This window comes from Anomaloglossus baeobatrachus, chromosome 5, assembly GCF_048569485.1.
Source record: "Anomaloglossus baeobatrachus isolate aAnoBae1 chromosome 5, aAnoBae1.hap1, whole genome shotgun sequence".
Lineage (NCBI taxonomy): Eukaryota > Metazoa > Chordata > Amphibia > Anura > Aromobatidae > Anomaloglossus > Anomaloglossus baeobatrachus.
The window spans coordinates 544,424,034-544,443,778 of record NC_134357.1 but is presented as its reverse complement, the minus strand read 5'-3'; the positions used below and the strand labels follow the sequence as shown (position 1 = coordinate 544,443,778).

Sequence of the window (19,745 nt, the reverse complement as noted above, 5' to 3'; positions counted from 1 at the left end):
TGTTTTAAATAGGAGATGGGTGCAGAAGGCCTATCATTCCACCTTTTCCAACTATGCAAGGGGTGTATCACTGCTGATCCATAACTCTGTGCAATATTCAGAGATAGAAGTGTATGTGGATAAAGAGGGACAGTGTAGGGCCGTCAAGTGTAAAATATTTGGCATACTCGTGTATAGCTGCAATATATATACCACCTCCATATATGTGCACCAAACTAAGGGAGATAAGGGAGTTCTCTGAGAAGGGGGGAGTAATCCCTTTTTTACTGGTGGGGGACTTCAATAATGTGATAGACCTGTACTGGGATAGGAGTAGTAGACCTCCAGTTATTCAGGATAGTTCTATGACTTCGTTTGGCACTCTTATTGGGGAACTTGGAATGGTGGATGCCTGGCAAGTGAGGAATGGGAGGGTATCCTGCTTCTCTTGTTATTCGGCTTCACATAACACTTTGTCCCGCATTGACATGGCTCTAGCTAGTGATCTGATGGATGCAATGATAGGTGACGTGCAATATTTTACAAGAGTGATTTCAGATCATAGCCCGATTCTAGTGTCCATGTGATGGGGGACCCTGAAAGGGGGAAGGAGGGGAGAGTGGAAGCTTCATCCAGCATGGATCCGTCATATTAATATGGGGAATATAGAACGGGATCTCGGAGAATTCTTTATCCACAATGAGGGTAGCACTGGTCCCCTGGTGGTACCGGATGCGATGAAGGCATTCCTTAGGGGGCCCCTGTTCAGGGATATCTGTAAACGTAAAACACAGACGAGGCAGGATGAGCAAAATAGCCTGGAGGCCTTAGATAAGGCGGAGCTGGAAGCAATTCGGAGTAATACTACGGACGCGAAGCAAAATCTTAGGCAGGCGCATTAACAGGTTAACAAGATGCTTTTGGAGAAGGCGGTAAGGAAGCAGGCATTCCAAAATCTGCATTTTTATGCAGAGGGAGAAAAAGTTGGTCATCTATTATCGGTCATAGCTGCAGCTCAAAGGAGTAGCTCATTTGTGCATGGTATGGACACAGTGGAGGGGACACAGGTCACTGAGGTTGAGGAGATCCTTGGGGTCTTTAAAGATTTCTATCGAACGCTATATTCTTCTAGCGGAGAGGTGAGGGTGGAAGAGGTGGACTCATTTCTTGAGCGAGGTGAGCTTCCTGTGTTGTATGTGGCGGATAGAGATAAATTGGAGTCACCTCTTACTATTGATGAATTGGAGGACGCTCTGCATGGCATGAGCAATGACAAGGCACCAGGAGCAGACTGGCTACCGGTTGAAATTTATAAACAGTTAGAAGAAATCCTATTACCCAAACTATTGAAAGTCTTTGAGGTGGCGGAGGGGGAAGGTGTATTGCCTGAATCTATGAGAGAAGCAATAATAGTAGTAATTCCTAAAGAGGATAAAAATCTGAGGCTTCCAGACTCATATAGACCAATCTCGTTATTAACAGCGGACATGAAGCTTCTGGCTAAGGTGTTGTCAAACCGGCTGACTGGAGTTATATCTAACCTAAGACATATGGATCAATCAGAGTTCATGGCCAATAGGTCGACAGCTGCTAATATCAGGAGATTATATCTTAATCTACAGTTGCCGCCTGACAACCCTGGCCGGAGGGTGATCGCTTTGCTAGATGCCCAGAAAGCGTTCGATAGTGTTGAGTGGGGGTATCTGTGGAAAGTGTTGCAGCATATAGGTTTTGGCCCACGGTTTGTAAAGTGGGTGCAGCTGTTGTATAATAGGCCTACTGCTAAAGTTAGAGTTAACGGTATGATCTCCGCACAGTTCGAGTTGCATCGGGGAGCGAGGCAGGGCTGCCCACTATCGCCGCTCCTATTTGCTATTGCAATAGAGCCTCTGGCTGCGGCCATTAGGAAATCGAAGGAGATCCATGGATTTAGATATGGGTATTTAGAGGAGAAAATAGCTCTTTATGCTGACGACTTATTACTTTTCTTGGGAATCCGTCAGCCTCATTGGATCATGCCATGCAGATAATAGAGAAATTTGGAGAAGTTTCGGGACTGACAATTAATTAGTCTAAATCGAGCCTCTTTAAAGTGGATGGGGAAGTAACTTGGACAAATGATGATACTGGGGCTAACAAATTGAAGAGTGTGGATGAATTTAAATATCTAGGTATCCAGATATCTCTGCCAGTAGAAAAATACATACAGGTGAACTTATGGCCGCTTCTTAAAAAATTGAGAGCTAAAGTAGATGCCTGGAACAAGCTACATTTGTCAGTGGTTGGAAGGGTTAATTTACTAAAGATGATAGTAATGCCTAAGCTCCTTTATATACTGCACAATGCCCCTGTTTGTATTTTAAAGAAAAGATTTAAAGGGATAAACTCGCTGTTTAGAGGCCTGGTGTGGGGTAAAAAGCAGCCTAGGGTGCGATTAGAGACTTTACAAAGGTCGAAAGATGAGGGGGGTCTATCAATCCCAAATCCAGAATTGTATTATATGGCGGCGCAATGTCAACACCTCAGGGGGTGGTCTGATCGAGAGAAAGATGGGGGCATTAAAGAAGTGCTGGAATACATAGTGGATAGAAGTCCATTGGTAATGGGACTAGAGGATGGTGCGGTGGGGCTCCTGGGTGGAACATCTCCTACAATGACACTTATAAGTAAGACCTGGGAGAAGCTGAAAAGGGTGAGGGGGTGACCCGGTTAACTAAGTTTACACCTATCTGGGATAACAGTAATCTCCCAGAAATTCACAAAATGGGGAATATTGAGGAGTGGAGACACAAGGGTGTAATATACATGCATCAGATATTGGACGGAGGAATTTTGAAATCGTTCCCACAGTTACAGAGTGAGTTTCAGTTACCGGCGTCCGGCTGGCTCCACTACAGTCAATTGAAACATGCGATTGCAGCCCAAGCGGCTAAAAAAAGTGTGGACATACAGACTGACCTGGTACTGGAGTATGTGTATAAGGGGGAAGGAAGCACTAAAGGGATCATTTCTGGCACATATAAAGATATACTACATACATTTCTTTTAGATTACTCACTTAAAACTAAATCTAAATGGGAGGAGGAAGTTGGGACGATAACTGAGGAGGTGTAGGAGACTATCTTAGAGTATGTCCCTGTGCCATTGCTAGGCTGCTATATGTGGCAAGAAAGCTAATTGCCAGGTCCTGGATTAAAAAAGACCCCCCGACCAGGGGAGAGTACATTAAAAGGGTGAAATGTATTCTTCAGCTGGAACAGGGAGTGTATGAAAGAAGGGGGAATGTCAAAATGTTTGAGAAGCTATGGTCTCCTTGGCTGCAATGCGAATAGGACGAGTGATGGACCAGTAAACTGGTTTGGGACCTCTGATGTGTGTGTATTGTTTTATTTGTGTTACTAGTAGTTCCTCCTGCACATCGGGGTGAACGGGATGGTTGCTATACTGCAGTTGGAGGGTATTCTAAGTGTGTACTAAATGGGATGTAGTATTGGGGAGGAGTGTTGCTGCCAGGATGGGGGGAAGGGGGGGGGAGGGAAAGGGGTAATAGATATGATAAACTTAATTTGGATGCCGATTTGTTATACTGTTGTATGTATTCTGTTTTAATAAAAAAGTATCTGATTTAAAAAAAAAAAAAAAAAGCAGCAGCTGAAGCAGGGACTCCAGGACTCTGCCATAATGTGAATAGAAAAAAGTGGGCTCAGCACTGGTATAAAAATATATATATAAAAAAACTTTTATTGGAATCCGGTTAAAACATAGTCTGGGAACATGTTGTACACAGTGAAGAGCAGGAAAAACTTTACGCGTTTCGGATAGGCTAATAATTTAAAACCAAAAAATGTCCTTAGTCATAAGCTACCTGCAGAGCGGCCAGAAAGAGAATATATCCATGCTGCAGGAGAGGGGTGTTCCCTATCCAGCTGTAACGGAATGCAATCAAGGTTAAAATCCAAAGGCAGGGTTAATAGACATAAAGGTAACAATTCTAATACAGGTCCCTAAAAAAACGCATGGAAAAACATGAGGAAAAAAAAAAAATGCACTTTAAATGGAATAAAGACATCATGAAATCTGTATCGCAATGTTAATCAGGTAAGGGTAATGGGGGGGTGAAGGGAGAGGGGCACAGGGGAGGGAGGGGAAGGGAATGGGGGGGAGGGTTTCAGTCGTGGCTGTTTATTAATGTAAATGCATAGTAATATGCATAAAAATACAAAATATGCCCATATACATTCCAGGCAACCATTCCATGTGTTTAATATACACGTATGGTTATAGTGCCTATGTTGTTGCCTATCAGCCAAACCGACTAATCGCAAAAGTGCCTATATAATATAAATATTTGTGGTATGGCAGCGAAACATATGTGTCACTAAATATAAGAAAATAACAAAAAAAAACAAAAAACAACTAAACTCCTATATATACTGTTTTGACCCCGTGCAGGGATGGGGGTTTGCAAGGGGTCAGGTTGTTTGGGTGGCGGGTTAACGGGATTCGGAACATTGGGACTGGACTGTTGCAGGAAGAGGCTGCAACGGAGCAGGTTGAGCCTCCGCTACTACTGAAACCGGTAGCCTTCCACTGTTGGAAAGATGAACTCACAAAGGTTCCAGTAACGTTTAAGTACCAAGCCTCCCTATCGTGGGATGAACCTGTGTAAATAAAAATGTTCTTTTTTTCTGTTTTTCACAGTTAAAAAAAAAATAAACTTCTGATGTCCTGTAGCTTGGGGACGAGCTACGTTTAACCAAGGGGGAATGTGACGCCCTGGCCTATCGGGTCGTCACAGGGTATTGTGCAATCTACCCTTCTGGGAAATATCCACTTCCTCCTTGGTTAGGGGTCCCTAACGAATGGTGTTGCCAAAACCAGCTAATCAAAATCCTAGGAACACTCTGCACCACACCCACCAGACACACCAGTGGACGGCCTGAGTGGAATAGGGTCGCCCACTTGAGGGGTTGGTTAAGGGGAGGTCAGGAGTGTTAGGAGTAGGCCAGAGTAGTGTTGGAAGTGAAGGAGAGAGGAAGTCAGGAGCTGGGCTCCTTTGAAGTTATTAGGTAGCAGACGGTGGTCTGGGCCTAGTAGGAGCTTGAGCCCCAGTCGCAGGGGATCATGACAAGGGGCACGGTATTGTCGTGGAGGACAGCCGGCGGCCTTGTACTATCCCCGGTCTGGGACCAGGGCACGACTAGGTACGTGGACCCTAGGTAAAGGAGTAGCTTCAGGCAACCTGACAATTCACCCCACGAGAATGTAGCCTTCAAGATCCGCTCTCCACCCACTGCAAAATCGGGGTATTAGCGCAACGAGGGGGATAGGACTTTCCACTAAAACGGTCCAGGAAATCCCAAGTGTGAACCCTGAGAGCAAGTTCCCTCAGTTAGCCACACTGGGGAGCGGGACCCGACTAGTGTCAAGCTATAGGCGCCAACTAAGAAGAGAACAAGGTGCCAAGAGAAAGGTCTCAGATCACCAGGCAACACCAGCGGGAAGGGAACCCAAATGTGCTGCCCTCAGCGGCAGCGGTGTCCAGAACTTTGGTTTACTAAGTTGTCGGTGTCAACTTTATGGACTGAGTGAGTACGCAAGTGACCCTTACCTCTCGAGCCACCGCGGATCTGGATCCGAGCAGCTCGGCTGCTGACGTGGGGCGGCACACACTCTCCCCACGGCAACCGTGTGAACTCCTCTTCTTCCCACTGCAGCACCTGTGAGGCACGTCTGCTCCATTGCTCTACTGCTGGAGAACTCTCTCTAACTGTTGTGTTAACTTCTGACTCCCAGGTCCTAAGCTAGTGGGACTGGGGCTCCTGTTTGAGGGCATCCTGTAAATGCCACTCTGTCGGCGACCCCTTTATTACCCGACCCTAGCCCAGTCCCCAGTGGGAATAGGGCAACCTGGTGTGTAAGTGGTGAAACCGGGACTGACCTCCTTAGGAACCAGGTTTAGCATTACACCCAGTTTCGGTGCAATACTCTGTGGTGACTGAAGCATCAGGGGCGCCACAGTAGCATGGAAAGAGATAAGAAAGGGACCAATTTGTAGTCAGTTCGGTCGTATGAGTTTTGTGCAGGTGTGTAATGGGAGTAATCTCTTTCTGCAGAGTGGAGACGTGTCTAGCATCAATCAGTTGGGCTGAATGTAAAGATTTATTATACTGTACGTGTCAGAGCCTTTTTAGGGATTGAGTTTCTGTTTGTGGAAGAATTTAGTTCCAGATTGAGGGCCACATTCAAGTCTCCTCCCAGAATGAACGTACCCTCTATAAAATGTTTAGTCTCTCTCAAGACCTGCGATATCCAGACATCTTGTTTAGTGTTCGAAGTGTAGATATTCCCTATTGTTACCAGTGTGTAAGCTATTTTCACTTTGATAATAATAAAGCGACTCATGCTATCTGAGAGAGTATCCAGCAATTAAAAGGGTGTTTGTTTCGAAAAGGCGATGGCTAGTCCCTTGGCTTTCTTTGTAGTTGAGTATGAGTGAAACCATTTGTTATTAAACGCTTTATCAAAATTAGGTGATTTCTCTGGTACTAAGTGTGATTCTTGAAGCAGAATTATAACTATCTTTTCCTTTTTTAAGGTGGGCAAGAATTTGTGAGTGCTTGACAGGAAAATTAAGGCCTCTTACATAGTAAGAAGCGAGAGTCAGCAAATTTTGTTATTTAGCCATAGTTAATCAGTAAGGTCGGCCGTCTCAACCCACTTCTACCCCGAACCCCGAGCTCATGTGGATATACTATATAGAAATATAGCATAGGGAGGGCAGTAAGAGATGGGATGGAAAGAGTAATGAGGGGGGCGGAGAAAGGGGGTAAGGGGGCGGGTGAACCCGACGTGTCTTTGTAGAACGGAACCTTGGGGAGTTGTTTGAATTACATGAAAACAATTGAACTATTTTGTTCTGCAAGGAAGAACCCTCTAGTCATATATAACAATGTATGAAAAGTTCAACCTAAAAACAAAGCATTTTAAATCAGGTGGGTGAAAAGAGGTGTGGCAGCCAAGCTGCTCGGATCTGGATTCGCTGTGGCTCGAGGGTCTCCAGACCCGGGGTCGTGCGGCAACTCAAATGAAAAGGGAGTATGTACAGGGGAATTTAGATATGTTTGAGATGCCACCCGTGGTGTACGGTAATTGGGAGTACCGCTGCTGCCGTTGGGAGTACCCGGGGTGATGAAGTGAAGCAGCAAGGTGTCGTAGCCCTCCACGGGTAGGGGGTATGCCCCGGTACTCGGTGTGAGATGCCGTGGGATGCAGGGTTCACTCTCGTACTCACTCAGTCCATAAGCAGACGCTGACAACCGGGTAAACCAATTCTCTGGGTACCGCTGCCGCTGAGGGGAGCTCGTCCGGGTCCCGTCCCCTATAGTGTTGCCTGGTGATCCATGACCTGCCTCCTGGCACTAAGTTTAACTTCAACGTGGTGGCTCAGTAGTTTGAAACTTGCCGGGCCCCGCTCCCCACTGTGGCTAAGTGTGGGAGCTTGTTCTCAGGGCTCACGCTTGGGATTTTCTGGACTGTTTTGGGTTGGAAAGTCCTATCCCCCTCGTTGCGCTAATGTCCCGATTCTGGAGCGGGTGGGAACAGATCATAAAGGCTCCATTCTCCTCAGGTGAATTGTCGGGTTGCCTGAAGCTTCTCCCCGACCTAGAGTCCGTTTACCCCGCCGTGCCTTCGGTCCCGGACCGATGACAGTGCTAGGCTGCTGGCTGTCCTATTCGACCGGTCCAGTCACCTTGCCACAATCCCCTGCGATCGGGGGATCCCAACCTAGACAGCTTCTCTTGGGAGCCACTACGCCTCACCTCCTCTGAGCTCCTCACAGCTCGAGGGGTTCCTCACTCCTCACTGCTCACTACCCACTGACTACACTCCTCACCCCCCCTCCCTGACCCCCCAGGTGGGCGACTCTATTCCACTCAAGCCATCCACTGGTGTGCCTGGTGGGTGTGGTGCAGGGTGTGTCTAGGATTTGATTTGGTGGAGGCAACACTATAAGATAGGGACCCAGAACCAAGAGGGAGGTGAAATACTGCACGGGATAGGTTGTGCAGTACCCTGTGACGACCTGATAGTCCGATTGCGTCACAGAGGGACACAACAAGAAACAACAGGTCAATTATTCAGTTTGGTAAAAGTATACTCATCATTACGAAGTCATTTTCAGATGAAGTTGGCACCTTCCGTCAATTAGCCTTGTGTCTGGTTTTGGGTGGAGGTAGATGTGTTGCAGAATAGTGCGATCCCAAAATGGAGTCCCATACCGGACCGAGAAATACAGAATAACATGAGTCCGCTTGAAGGTGCCTTTGGTGACGCAGCAGCGATCCGGCCCAAGTCCCGTCGGACCTCACCTCAGACCGGGACCCACAAGCGACGCAACTGCGACCGAAGTGGCGGTAATCCGGGACTTTGGGACTCAAACTGAACTCATCAGTGATCGCAGGCCATGTCACATCCGAGAACGCAGTCCCGGCCCGCCTCCAGTCATCCAGACGCGGAAGGGAGGCCAGACAACCGGCTCAGTGGAGGACCCACATTGGACACACCTGGTGGCCCACAAGCGTCCGGAGGGTCGCAATCACAACAGCGCATCTTCACATAATCACCAGCGTATCAGCAATTTGAAGCCAGGAGGGGCGCGGGCGCAACAGCGACTCCGAACTCCTCTCCACTCACAAATCAGGGAAAAGGGAGGAAAAGGAGAAAGAAATATTTCGCGCCTTCAATAGCGGGGGACGCAGGATTCCGGCAGTGGAAGAACAAAAATCGATCGCTACAGCAATTTCAAACACAGCGCCCCAGAAACTGGAATCGCACCCCTGTCTTCACTCCGGAAGAGAAAAGGGGAGGCGGGTCGAAACCGTGATGTAAACACAACGATCACCAGGGTGTCGCCCAAATCGGCAGCGCATCAGCGTTTCCTCTTCAGCGAGTTGATCCAATCATCCGCTTCCGCAGGAAAGGTGAAGAAAAGGGAGCGCTCCTGATGAACCACTCTGAGACAAGCTGGGAAGATCATGGAGTAGGCAATCTGGTGTTCTCTAAGGCATCTTTTCACTTGGATGAAGGATGCCCTTGTTTTCTGGAGAGACGCAGAGAAGTCAGGGAAGATCAATATGGAGCCGTTATTTTGTGAAATCAGGCCCTTGCGTCTCGCCGCACTTAGGATCGCATCTCTGTCCCTGCTGCTCAATAGTCGGGCCAAGAGGGGTCTGGGCTGCGCTCCCGGGGGAGGAGGCCTGGCCGGCACCCGATGCGCTCTTTCTATGGCAAAAGCCGCAGACAACGTCGCATCAGGGAAGGTTTCGGAGAGCCATGTTTCCATAAACTTACATGGGTCGCTCCCTTCTGTTCTCTCCGGCATCCCCAGGATTCTTAAGTTGTTGCGACGCAGACGGTTCTCTAAATCATCAGCCCTCTGTGCCCAGTTGTTTGCCGCACTTTCCAAGGAGGATAGTCTGCCCGGCGTCGCTCTTGCATCGTTCTCTAGCGTGGAGATCCGCTGTTCCGTCTCCTTTACCCGCTCTTTTAGGTTTTGCAAGTCCAGCCTGAGGAGACCCACATCGATCTTAACCTCCTCGATTTTGCCCGTCAGCGACACTTTCGAATCCTGAATCGCTGCAAGTAATTGCGTAGTGACTTGCTGCAAAGTCATCTCCTGCGATCCCTCAGATCCGGCCTCCATGTCCTCCCCCTCCTCCGCCTCGCTGGCTTCCCGCTCTGCATGTTTGCCGGCGCCATCTTGCTGGGAGTCCCGGGCAAATTTCTTCAGCTTCTCGGTCGCAGCAGCACTACGACCTCTACTCATATTACCGATCAGGATAATCACCGCACCACAGGTAATCCGGAGGTGTATTTAGGCACCAATTTCGGCAGGATTAATGTAATAAATCAGCGTTGGATAGCGGAGCTGCTCTCAATTGCGACCGCTAATGCTGCCCGCTGGCCATGCCCCCCAGCAATCCTCTTTATAAGGGATTCCAACCCTACTAGTTTTGTCCAGAATAATAAATTGTTGTTAGAATTAGAGCTGTTATTAATTTCTATTATAAAGTCCACAATTCTACTTTAAAAGTATACCACAAAAGTAGTAGAAAGAAGGAATCCAGCAATCAGCAAACCATGAAAAAAAACGTTGGGATGAATAAGTACTATCATTCTATATATATGTGCAGGCATTGAGGTTTTGCATGACTCTCAGTTTATGTGTATTAACATGTTTCTTGGGATATAAGAATACTTCTTACCCTGAAGGGAGCCATTTTTCTGAACCTTATCTAAATCATATAGTTGGTCTAATCTACCTTGTGTGATACTTTTTTGACTATAGAGAGTTGTTACCTGACAACCACTTGACCTGCACATTACACGTACACAATTTATGGTGATGGTGGTAGTGTATTGTGGATTGGAGGGTCAGTAAGGGACAGCCGCCGAGGAGCGGGAGCACCGAGTGTTAGGGTGTTTACACTCCGCTGGTAGGTAGGGGAAACTCATAGGGCTAGTATTAGCCTACCCCCACCCCCATCCAATATCTCTAACATCGATATCTGGCGCACTTGTCCCTCTCACCTATCCATCCACCTTTTAGTGGCTATTTATTTGACTGCACTGACAGTTATTTTAGTGAATTGACTAATAAAGATTGGTATTTTAAATAGGAAGTTTCTTCATGGTTTGCACAATTCTACTTTCCAGGTCTTCCATATACTTTGAATATCAGATTCCTCTGTATATTCCCGGATTAATTGTCGCCTTACCGCCACATATCAAAACTTATCGTTTCTTAGGAGGATCTATTTCCCACTGAAATCGATTACAAGATAGTTGACAAATCCTGCACCAATCATATTACTCTCTCGTTGACGTTGATAATTTCTTCTTTTATAATGAAGATTAATGATCTTCAGGAGAACTGCATACTGCGAAGCCTTTACCCCGCCAGGGAAGATCCAGATTCTGTGCCGCTTTTCCGCTGGGTTCCTGGGTCCTGTATAGTTATAATCCACGGGAAAAAAACTTTAAAAAAGTGGTCGAACTTGGTCCCAAGGTGGTCCAAAGATGTTCTTAATGCTTCTGTGGGAATTCTGAGTTGTAAAACTCAGATTCCCCGCCGCTTCAGAAGTTTCAGGCTGGAGCTAGATGATATACATCTGACATCTTCGGTCTTCAACCATGGTGCCCATACCGCCTCTTTCCCAATTGCACTGCCAGCAGCTGTCAAACACAGAGGGGAAGATAGTGTGTAAAATGTCATGCACCAATATAACAGAATGAGAATTTGTAATTTTTTTCCTGCATGCGACGGAAAACTTGTGGGGTAAAAATCCTCAATTCCGCTTCTGAAATAGCCAGGTCTAATTCCCTGTTTCATTTCTCTAAGTATTTAGGCTCGTCCCTCCCACCCCGTTGAATCAGGAGGGCAAAGATAAGACAGAGGGTGTGAGCAGGAGGCTCCTCTAAAAGTAAGAGGTTTTTCAAATGGGGAAGGGGTAGAGAAATAAATCTTTTTTTGAACATTTGTTGAGAGAAAGGACCTATTTTGAAAGTATTCAAACCAGAATGGCAAAGCTCGCGAAGTCTGGGAACCGCAAGGGAAGTAAACTGGGGCAACGGGGGACCCTTTAAAAAGTGGAAGAAGCGCGCGTCCTTGTCCTTTTCCGACAAAGAAAGCTATCTACCTTTACCCTAGGGGCAAAACCTGGCTTGGAGAAAATAGGTAAGATGAGCCACACCCCTTTGAGAGAGACCCATTTCTGATTTCCAAATCCCAAGTCCTCATTGCGACTCTTAAAAGGTCAGCCTCAGGGTTGCACAGACCCGTAGATTCTGGTCAGATCCATGGGATATGCTATAGGGGATCCACAGAATCTGCCTGCTCTAGGTTAACGTACTACTTTGAGGACTTTTGATGCTGGCAGTCCAACAATCACATTAGGAGAGTTGCTTTATGGTATGTATTGACATTGGGTAAACCAGCGCCCTCTTATTTTTAAATCTATGCAATGTATTGAGGCCTATTCTTGGATGTTGTCGTCTCCCAAATGAATCTCGTAACAGCTGATTGGAGACTGGAAAAAAAAAACTTGTGAGTAGAGTTGAACGAACCCTCAGGCTCAAGGCTCGGGAAAATACATGAAAATCAGTCAGGTGAGTATAGCTCTCGACTCTTGTCTGCGTAATTACGTACCTCCTGCACACTGCGTGATGTGTTTCTTTAGGTCAGATGTGGCTTACTTTCAGCCACACGGAGACTTGATAAAAAAAAAACAAATACCGCTCACACAACTCCGGAAGTGTATTGGTTTTGGCCCATAGCAAAACACTTCCGGAGCAATGGGGCGGTGTTTTTTTTTTATCCTCCATGTATAAAACATCTCAGTACGCTGAATGTAAGCCACATACAACCCAAAGAAACACATTCCACAGCACGCAGAATGTAGGTAATCATGCAGGCACGAGTCGAGCGCTATACTCACCTGACTAATTTTCACGTCTTTTTCAGAGCCTGAACCCTGAGGCTTGAGCCTGAAGTTCGCTCAACTCTACTTGTGAGGAGAGGGAGGTAGTTGAGGTGGTACAATTTAGAATGGTCAAAGAGAACTACAACCCCCAAATAAGTAATTGCAGAGTTCTGCCATTTAACACTAGAAGTCCCAGAGAGGGGTCATTTAACATTTGTACCTTTGGAACCCAGAGACGGGTCGAATGACCTGAAGGATTTTAGCTAACGTCCTATTATCACCATCTTTTGTTCTGTAATTAAGGCCATTACTGTCGCACCACAGGAGGTTGTTGTTTTCCATTGAGTTTAGCCATTTAGTTTCTAGTTAGTTCTATTCAGTTTATTGTTTATTCATTTGACCCTCTTTCGGGACTTCAGGGGGGAGCTCGAAATTTCTGGGACTTTTAGTGTTAAAGGGGAAGTTTTCTTTAATATGAACCACCTCTGTTTCAGGCAAGGACACAAGGGTTTCTGATTTGGAATACTTTACTTTAAAGTTACTAAGATGGCTTTTTTTTCTCAAATTCTTTGATTAGTATGGGAAAGGAGATATGAATTTGGGAGATAAACAGGAGGAGGTCTGCTGCACAAAGAACAGCCTTGCGGTTGTCTCCTCCTGCTGATATCCTGTAAATGTTTGGATTATTTATGAAAGCCATGGCTAGGTGTTCCATGATAAGAACATAGAATAGGGGAGAGAGGGGGCAGCCTTGACTAGTACCATTGTGTATTGTGAAAGAGGGAGGAAAGAAACCCATTATCTCTAGCCAAGGGGCCCTATACAGGGAGGAGACTTTCACTAAATTTGGCTCCCAGTCCCACTAGGCGTATAGAAGCCCCCATGAGGTCCAAACTGACATTGTTAAAGGTCTTCTCCACGTCACTAGAGAGAAGGCACAAAGGGAATGCCTTTGCCCGAGCCAAGAGGATGACCGTTTTATTGGTATTGTCCCTAGCCTCCTCACCCATGATGAAGCCAACCTGGTCAGTATGTATAATCGCCATAAGCAGGGGAGCTAGCCTGTTGGCAAGGGCTTTAGCAAAGAATTTGATATCTGCATTGATACCGTGTTTTTCCAAAAATAAGCCCTCCACCAAAAATAAGCCCTAGCAGCGATTTTCGGAGCAAGGCTTAAATTTCAGCCCTCCCCCGAAAATAAGCCCTAGTCCCGGATCAATAATGAAGTGTCCGTGCAGCTAATAAAAATTAAAGATACTGCAGGAAACTTCATTCTATACAGCGGGCACCCTGTAATCACACTCACCCGACGCTGAGCGTCAGGGCCTGCCGTGATCACACACCCACACACATCAGTTCTCACACACACACATCCGATCTCACACACAAACATCCGATCTCACACACAATCAGATCGCACACACAACCATCCGATCTCACACACAATCAGATTGCACACACAAACATCCGATCTCACACAATCAGATCACACACACAAACTTCGGATCACACACACATCGCATGACACACATACTCGCCACATCCAGGGACACCAATTTCTTCTAGCCGGCAGCATTCTGGGAGGCAGTGCAGTGGAGCGCAAGAATGCTTGCTTACAGGACCTGCAGGCCGGACACGTGACTTCCTCCCATCATTCCCTGCCTACAGAAGTATTCTGCAACGCTGGATGAAGTGAGTGTGTGTGTCTGCATTAGCCAGCATGTGTGTCAGCGGCAGCCAGCGTGTGTGTCAGCGGCAGCCAGCGTGTGTGTCAGCGGGCAGCCAGCGTGTGTGTCAGTGGCAGCCAGTGTGTGTCAGTGTCAGCGTCAGTCAGCCAGCCAGCCAGAAGCAGGGGAGGACGGCGTGCAGCACCCACCGGAGATGACAGGGAGGACCAGGTAGCCACGTAGACGTCCGGTTTTGGTAAGTATGAGTCTCCTGGGAAGTGGGGGGGTCTGCTTTTTTGGGGGTGGTAAACTTACACCCAACCATGTTTCTCCAAAAATAAGACCTCCTCCAAAAATAAGCCCTAGTGCTTTTTTGGGGACAAAAAAAGTATAAGACAGTGTCTTATTTTTGGAAAAACGCGGTATGTGAAATAAATTGATAGTTGATGACAATTATATAATCTTTTTCAGGTTTGGGCAGGACACTGATATGGGCTTCCAGGGACTGATCGACAAAAGGGGAGTTCCCTGAGAAAGAGCCAAAGACTTTCATAAAAAAAGGGACAATTTGGTCTCCAAAAACTTTATAAAATTTTGAGCTAACGCTGTCAGAACTCTGTCAGAGCTTTTGCCATTCAGGAAGACTTTAATAATGGAGGAGATCTCTTCGTCAGAGAAATCCTCCTCCAAGGCTGACGTATTCTCATCTGCCTATGTATGTAAAGTGCTGTGGAATTAATAGCGCTATATAAATGAATAAATATTATTTTTATTATCTGGAAGCCTGGGGATGGCGGTCTGGAGGACATATTCATTAACTTTACATTTGAAGAATTCTGGGGATATATACGGTAACTGAATTTCCCTTTTTAAATTGTAGAGATCATTTTAAAAGGAACGGAACAAGTCTGAAATTTGGATGGGGTCCTGGGTAAGGATGCCCTCTTTATTGTTAATAGGGGTCTTGGGAGCTGTTAGGAGGGGTAAAATGAACAAAGATAGGAGAGGGATCTGACTGTAATACGTTCCCTATAGATGCCTTGACCTTCCAAGTCAAAACATGCTGACTCAGGAGGATCCTGTCAATACGGCTATAGTAGGAATGCGTAGGAGAATAATAATAGGCCCTAGTGGTGGGATATAAAACATGCCAGACATCTACCAATTGCAAGTTTTGAATAACCTGCTTGAGAGCTCTCATCTTTCTGCCAGATAGGAGGTGGCAACTTGAGGACGTGTTTATGTCTGGGTCAAAAGAGAGATTGAAGTCTCTGTCAGCCACTAAGATGCCCTCTGCAAATTTCGCCAGTCGGGTCAGGAAAGTGGTGCAAACCAGTGAAGGATCCCTGTTGGGGAGGTACCAGTTGGCAATGGTGTACACTGTGGAGTTGATGCATAATTTCAAAAATAGGATCCGCCATAGAGTTCATCACTGTGTGACCAGGGATTTGTGTAGAGTGATGGAGACCACCCCACACCTGGAGTAGGGGTTGGAGCTGTGAAACCAGGAGGTGTAATTCCTATCTTTCAGCACAGGGAGGCAACCTGACCTCAAATGAGTTTCTTGCATCATGAGAATATGAATTAGTTTTTTATGCATCTCGTATAAGATCTGTGATCTTTTTGAGGTATATTTAGCCCTCTTGTATTGTAGGATCCAATATTAATCTGCGCCATTTTACTTAGGAGTAGGGTAAAGGATCAAATGGGAAGGAGGGACAAAAAGGGAGAAATAAACACAGGGGAAAGAAGAAAGAGAAGGGGAGAGAAAAAGAGGAGTGGGAAGGGATAGGAAGCGAGGAGGCAAGAGAAGAGGAGAAAGTATAGAAAACTAAGATGCAGAGAGAAAATCCAAAAATCAGGCCTACTAAAAGTGGTAAACAGCTGACAGAGACGTGCGGTTAACCATGGGGGATAGCCTTTTTATGAAGACGCTCCCCTTGCCACAATAGACTAACTCACTCCTCTGAATAATAACGGCCCACATACCACTCCCTCATAATAAGATTGAGTGGAAGTATGGGGAAGGAGTCATTTGAGGGGGGAAGAAAAGGTTTGACCATAACTTACTTGTGAATATCCAACCCCTGGGTCCATGGGCCGAAGCTAGCAGGATAATGCCCATAGAGGGCCCCTTATTCTCAGATTATGTTGGCGGCCCCGGTTCTTAAGGCCCCGTCACACGCAGCGACGTATCTAACGATATATCGCCGGGGTCACGGATTCCGTGACGCACATCCGTCATCGTTAGCGACGTTGTTGCGTGTGACACGCACGACCGTCCGTTAACAATGGAAAATACTCACCAAATCGTCCATCGTTGACACGTCGTTCCTTTTTAAAAAATCGTTGATTGTTGAGCACGCAGGTTGTTCGTCGTTCCCTAAGCAGCACACATCGCTGTGTGTGACTCCTCGGGAATGACGAACTGCAGCTTACCTGCGGCCACCGGCAATGCGGAAGGAAGAAGGTGGGCGGAATGTTACGTCCCGCTCATCTCCGCCCCTCCGCTTCTATTGGGCGGCCGCTTAGTGACGCCTCTGTGACGCCGCACGAACCGCCCCCTTAGAAAGGAGATGGTTCGCCGGCAACAGCGACGTCGCTAGGCAGGTAAATCCCGTGAGACGACTCCGAATTATATTGTGCGCCACGGGCAGCGATTTGCCCGTGACACACAAACGATGGGGGCAGGTGCTTTCACCAGCGATATCGCTGCATGTAACACCCCCTTTAGTGTCGTCCAGTGCTTCTGTAAGATTTGTTGATGAGAATATATGTCTCCCTGTAGGGACTGGATTTTATTTGCTTGGGTCTGTACTTGAATATCAATTCTTTGGACATTTGTGCTATAAGTTAAGGCCCCGTTACACGCTACAATATATCGGGCGATATGTCGTCGGGGTCACGGATTCGGTGACACACATCCGGCATCGTTTGACATATCGTAGCGTGTGACAGCTACGAGCGACTGTTAACGAGCAAAAATACTCACCTTATCGTTGCTCGTTGACACGTCGTTCATTTTCAAAATATCGGTCAAATTCCTGGATGCAGGTTATTCATCTTATCTGAGGCAGCACACATCGCTCCGTGTGACACCTCAGGAACGACGAACACAGCTTACCTGCGTCCTGCCGGCAATGAGGAAGGAAGTAGGTAGGCGGGATGTTACGTCCCACTCATCTCCGCCCCTCCACTTCTATTGGGCGGCCGCTGTGTGACGTCGCTGTGACGCCGAACGTCCCTCCCCCTTCAGGAACAGGATGTTCGCCACCCACAGCGAGGTCGTTCGGGAGGTAAGTACGTGTGACAGGGGTGACCGACTTTGTGCAACACGGACAACAAATTGCCCGTGACGCACAAACGATGGGGGCGAGTGCGATCGCACATGCGATCACACGATAAATCGACGCGTGTAACAGGGCCTTTAGAGAGGTCAGTCTGATAAACATTTTCAAGCCTTGCTACAAACACCTCCATATATTTTCTGGAGGGTATGATATTGATGTGGGCTCAGAGGACTCTCAATTCAGCTAACACTTCCACACCATGGGAGGCCAGGCTGGATGGATCGCAGGAAGCAGCGCTGCGTGCAGGTCCCGCAACAGGGTCTATCTCCGTATGAATTTTGCAGGTAGATACTACCTGAGGCTGATTTCCATTATGGGAAGACGGAGAAATGCCAAGCACTTCCAAAAGGGTCACGGTTCCTGAATTCCCAACCACTGATATTGCAGCAGTAACTTTGTGGGTCAGTGTCCAGGCTAGAGGTTGTTTCAGCCACTGTACTGCATGTGCACGGTGCCTGGGTCGCAAGGTGCACTGGAGGTCCGGGAACCCGCCGTCATCCAGTTCGATGAGGCGAGGGCAGGTGCCGGCGTCCATTTCGTGCCTGTCAGCTCCACGCCATCCAGCCACTTGTCCGAGCTCCCAGCTGAGACTCCACAGGTTCTCAACCGCAGTCTCCCATCTGGGGTTCCACGTGAGTCTCCCCCTGCACCGCGGGCCGCCACCATAAAGCAACTCAGAACCCAGGCTGCAGGGAAGAGGGTATCAGCAGGCACCGGCGGGCCATCCCCAGCAAGAGCCATATCTGCAGAGGGAGTGGGAGTCAGTGCTACGAGTGTACCTGGGCCATCCTCGACGTCCAACAGCCTGGCTGAGCCCCTAGTAGTGATTCCAGAGCATCGCGGAATTGTCTGGCTGACGGTCTGACCAGGATCCTGTGATGTGCCTTCCTTGCGCTGCACGCTATGGCATGGCTGGGGGAGCTGGCGGCCATGTTTTCTAGAACCTGGATGGTAGGATCTGCCGAGGCCCCTGAAAACAAATGCTGTTTGCTTATGTTTTCCACTCGGACTTCAAAGGAGGGGCGCCTGGATGTTTTCCCCCTTTTTTTGTGACTCAGTCCGTAGCCAAAGGGCCTGGGGCTCTGATAATTTGGCAGATAACCGGGACAGGTTAGAAAGCCAAGGTGAAGTGTGTCCTCACTCCTTCATATACAAGCCACCACCTGTGGGAGATATTTTAAATGGAAATTAAATGTTGTTAGGCATAAGAGAATTCATACTGGCGAGAAGCCATGTTCAGAATTTGGGAAATGTTTTGTACAGCTCTTCTTACATACAGAAGAATTCACACAGGGGAGAAGCTATATTCATGTCCAGAATGCTGAAATGTTTTGTACATAAATCATATACACTCCCTGATAGAAGTTCTGTCGCTTATCCATGTTATGTAAATAAAAGCTTATAACCTGACTTTAAATGCATCCAAATTACTTTTGAAAGCTGAAACCCTCCCAAATTTGCCAATCATCTGCCAATCATATATATTTCCACACATCCTATTCAGGATAGAAATCCAATGCCTGACATCCTGGAACAAATGGTAGGTGACAAAGTTAGTCAAAGGGAGGAAGTTTCCTGATAAGAGTAAGGATTCCTGGTGACAAAAAGTAATTTGGCTAAGGACCAAGCGATTGCTATACCCAGAGAAGCTTAAAGTGTACTGCCAGATGGGCTGACACCCTGGAAAATTAGGAATATTGGGATATATGCAGCTCCCATAAATATGGCACACATATTTTCAGCCGCGGGGATAGTGAGACACATGTAACCTATATTTTGCTTTTAATTGTGGGACGTAATTAACTAGCAGCTGGGAGACAATAGACACATCGTTTCTTAGCTATGGATAGATAAAATCATTATAGGAAACGTGATGGTAATATTTTTCGCATGGAACTCTCAGAAGCGGAGATAAGAGGGAAGCTGCCTTTTCATAGTTCTCTGGAACCTGACGGCACATCCCTTGTTTATCCCTGTCATATGTCACCAGAGGGGAGGTATGTGGGTGTGTCGTGGGTGCATAAAAACCAAAGTGGACACTTTGGAGATGTTCTTCTCAGGAGTAGCCATGTCCAGTAAATGTGCTGAAAGTACCAAGGAGACCATTGGCTCCACAAAGCCTCCCCTGTGCCGAGGCAGCACCAAGGCCTAGCATCTAAGGAAACTGGTAACTGATTTATGTGTCTGCATACACCTTTTTGTGCAACTACCTTATTTCTGCATGTCTGACTGTAATATTTGTAAATTTCTCTTGTATATATTGC

The 19,745-nt window shown here is 47.0% G+C and overlaps 1 protein-coding gene across 1 annotated transcript in view; it reads left to right on the top strand.

The window, feature by feature from the left end:
- The window catches only part of LOC142312948 (uncharacterized), an 80,978-nt gene that overhangs the window by 54,547 nt on the left and 6,686 nt on the right, over window positions 1-19,745 (top strand). The window lies entirely within an intron of this gene.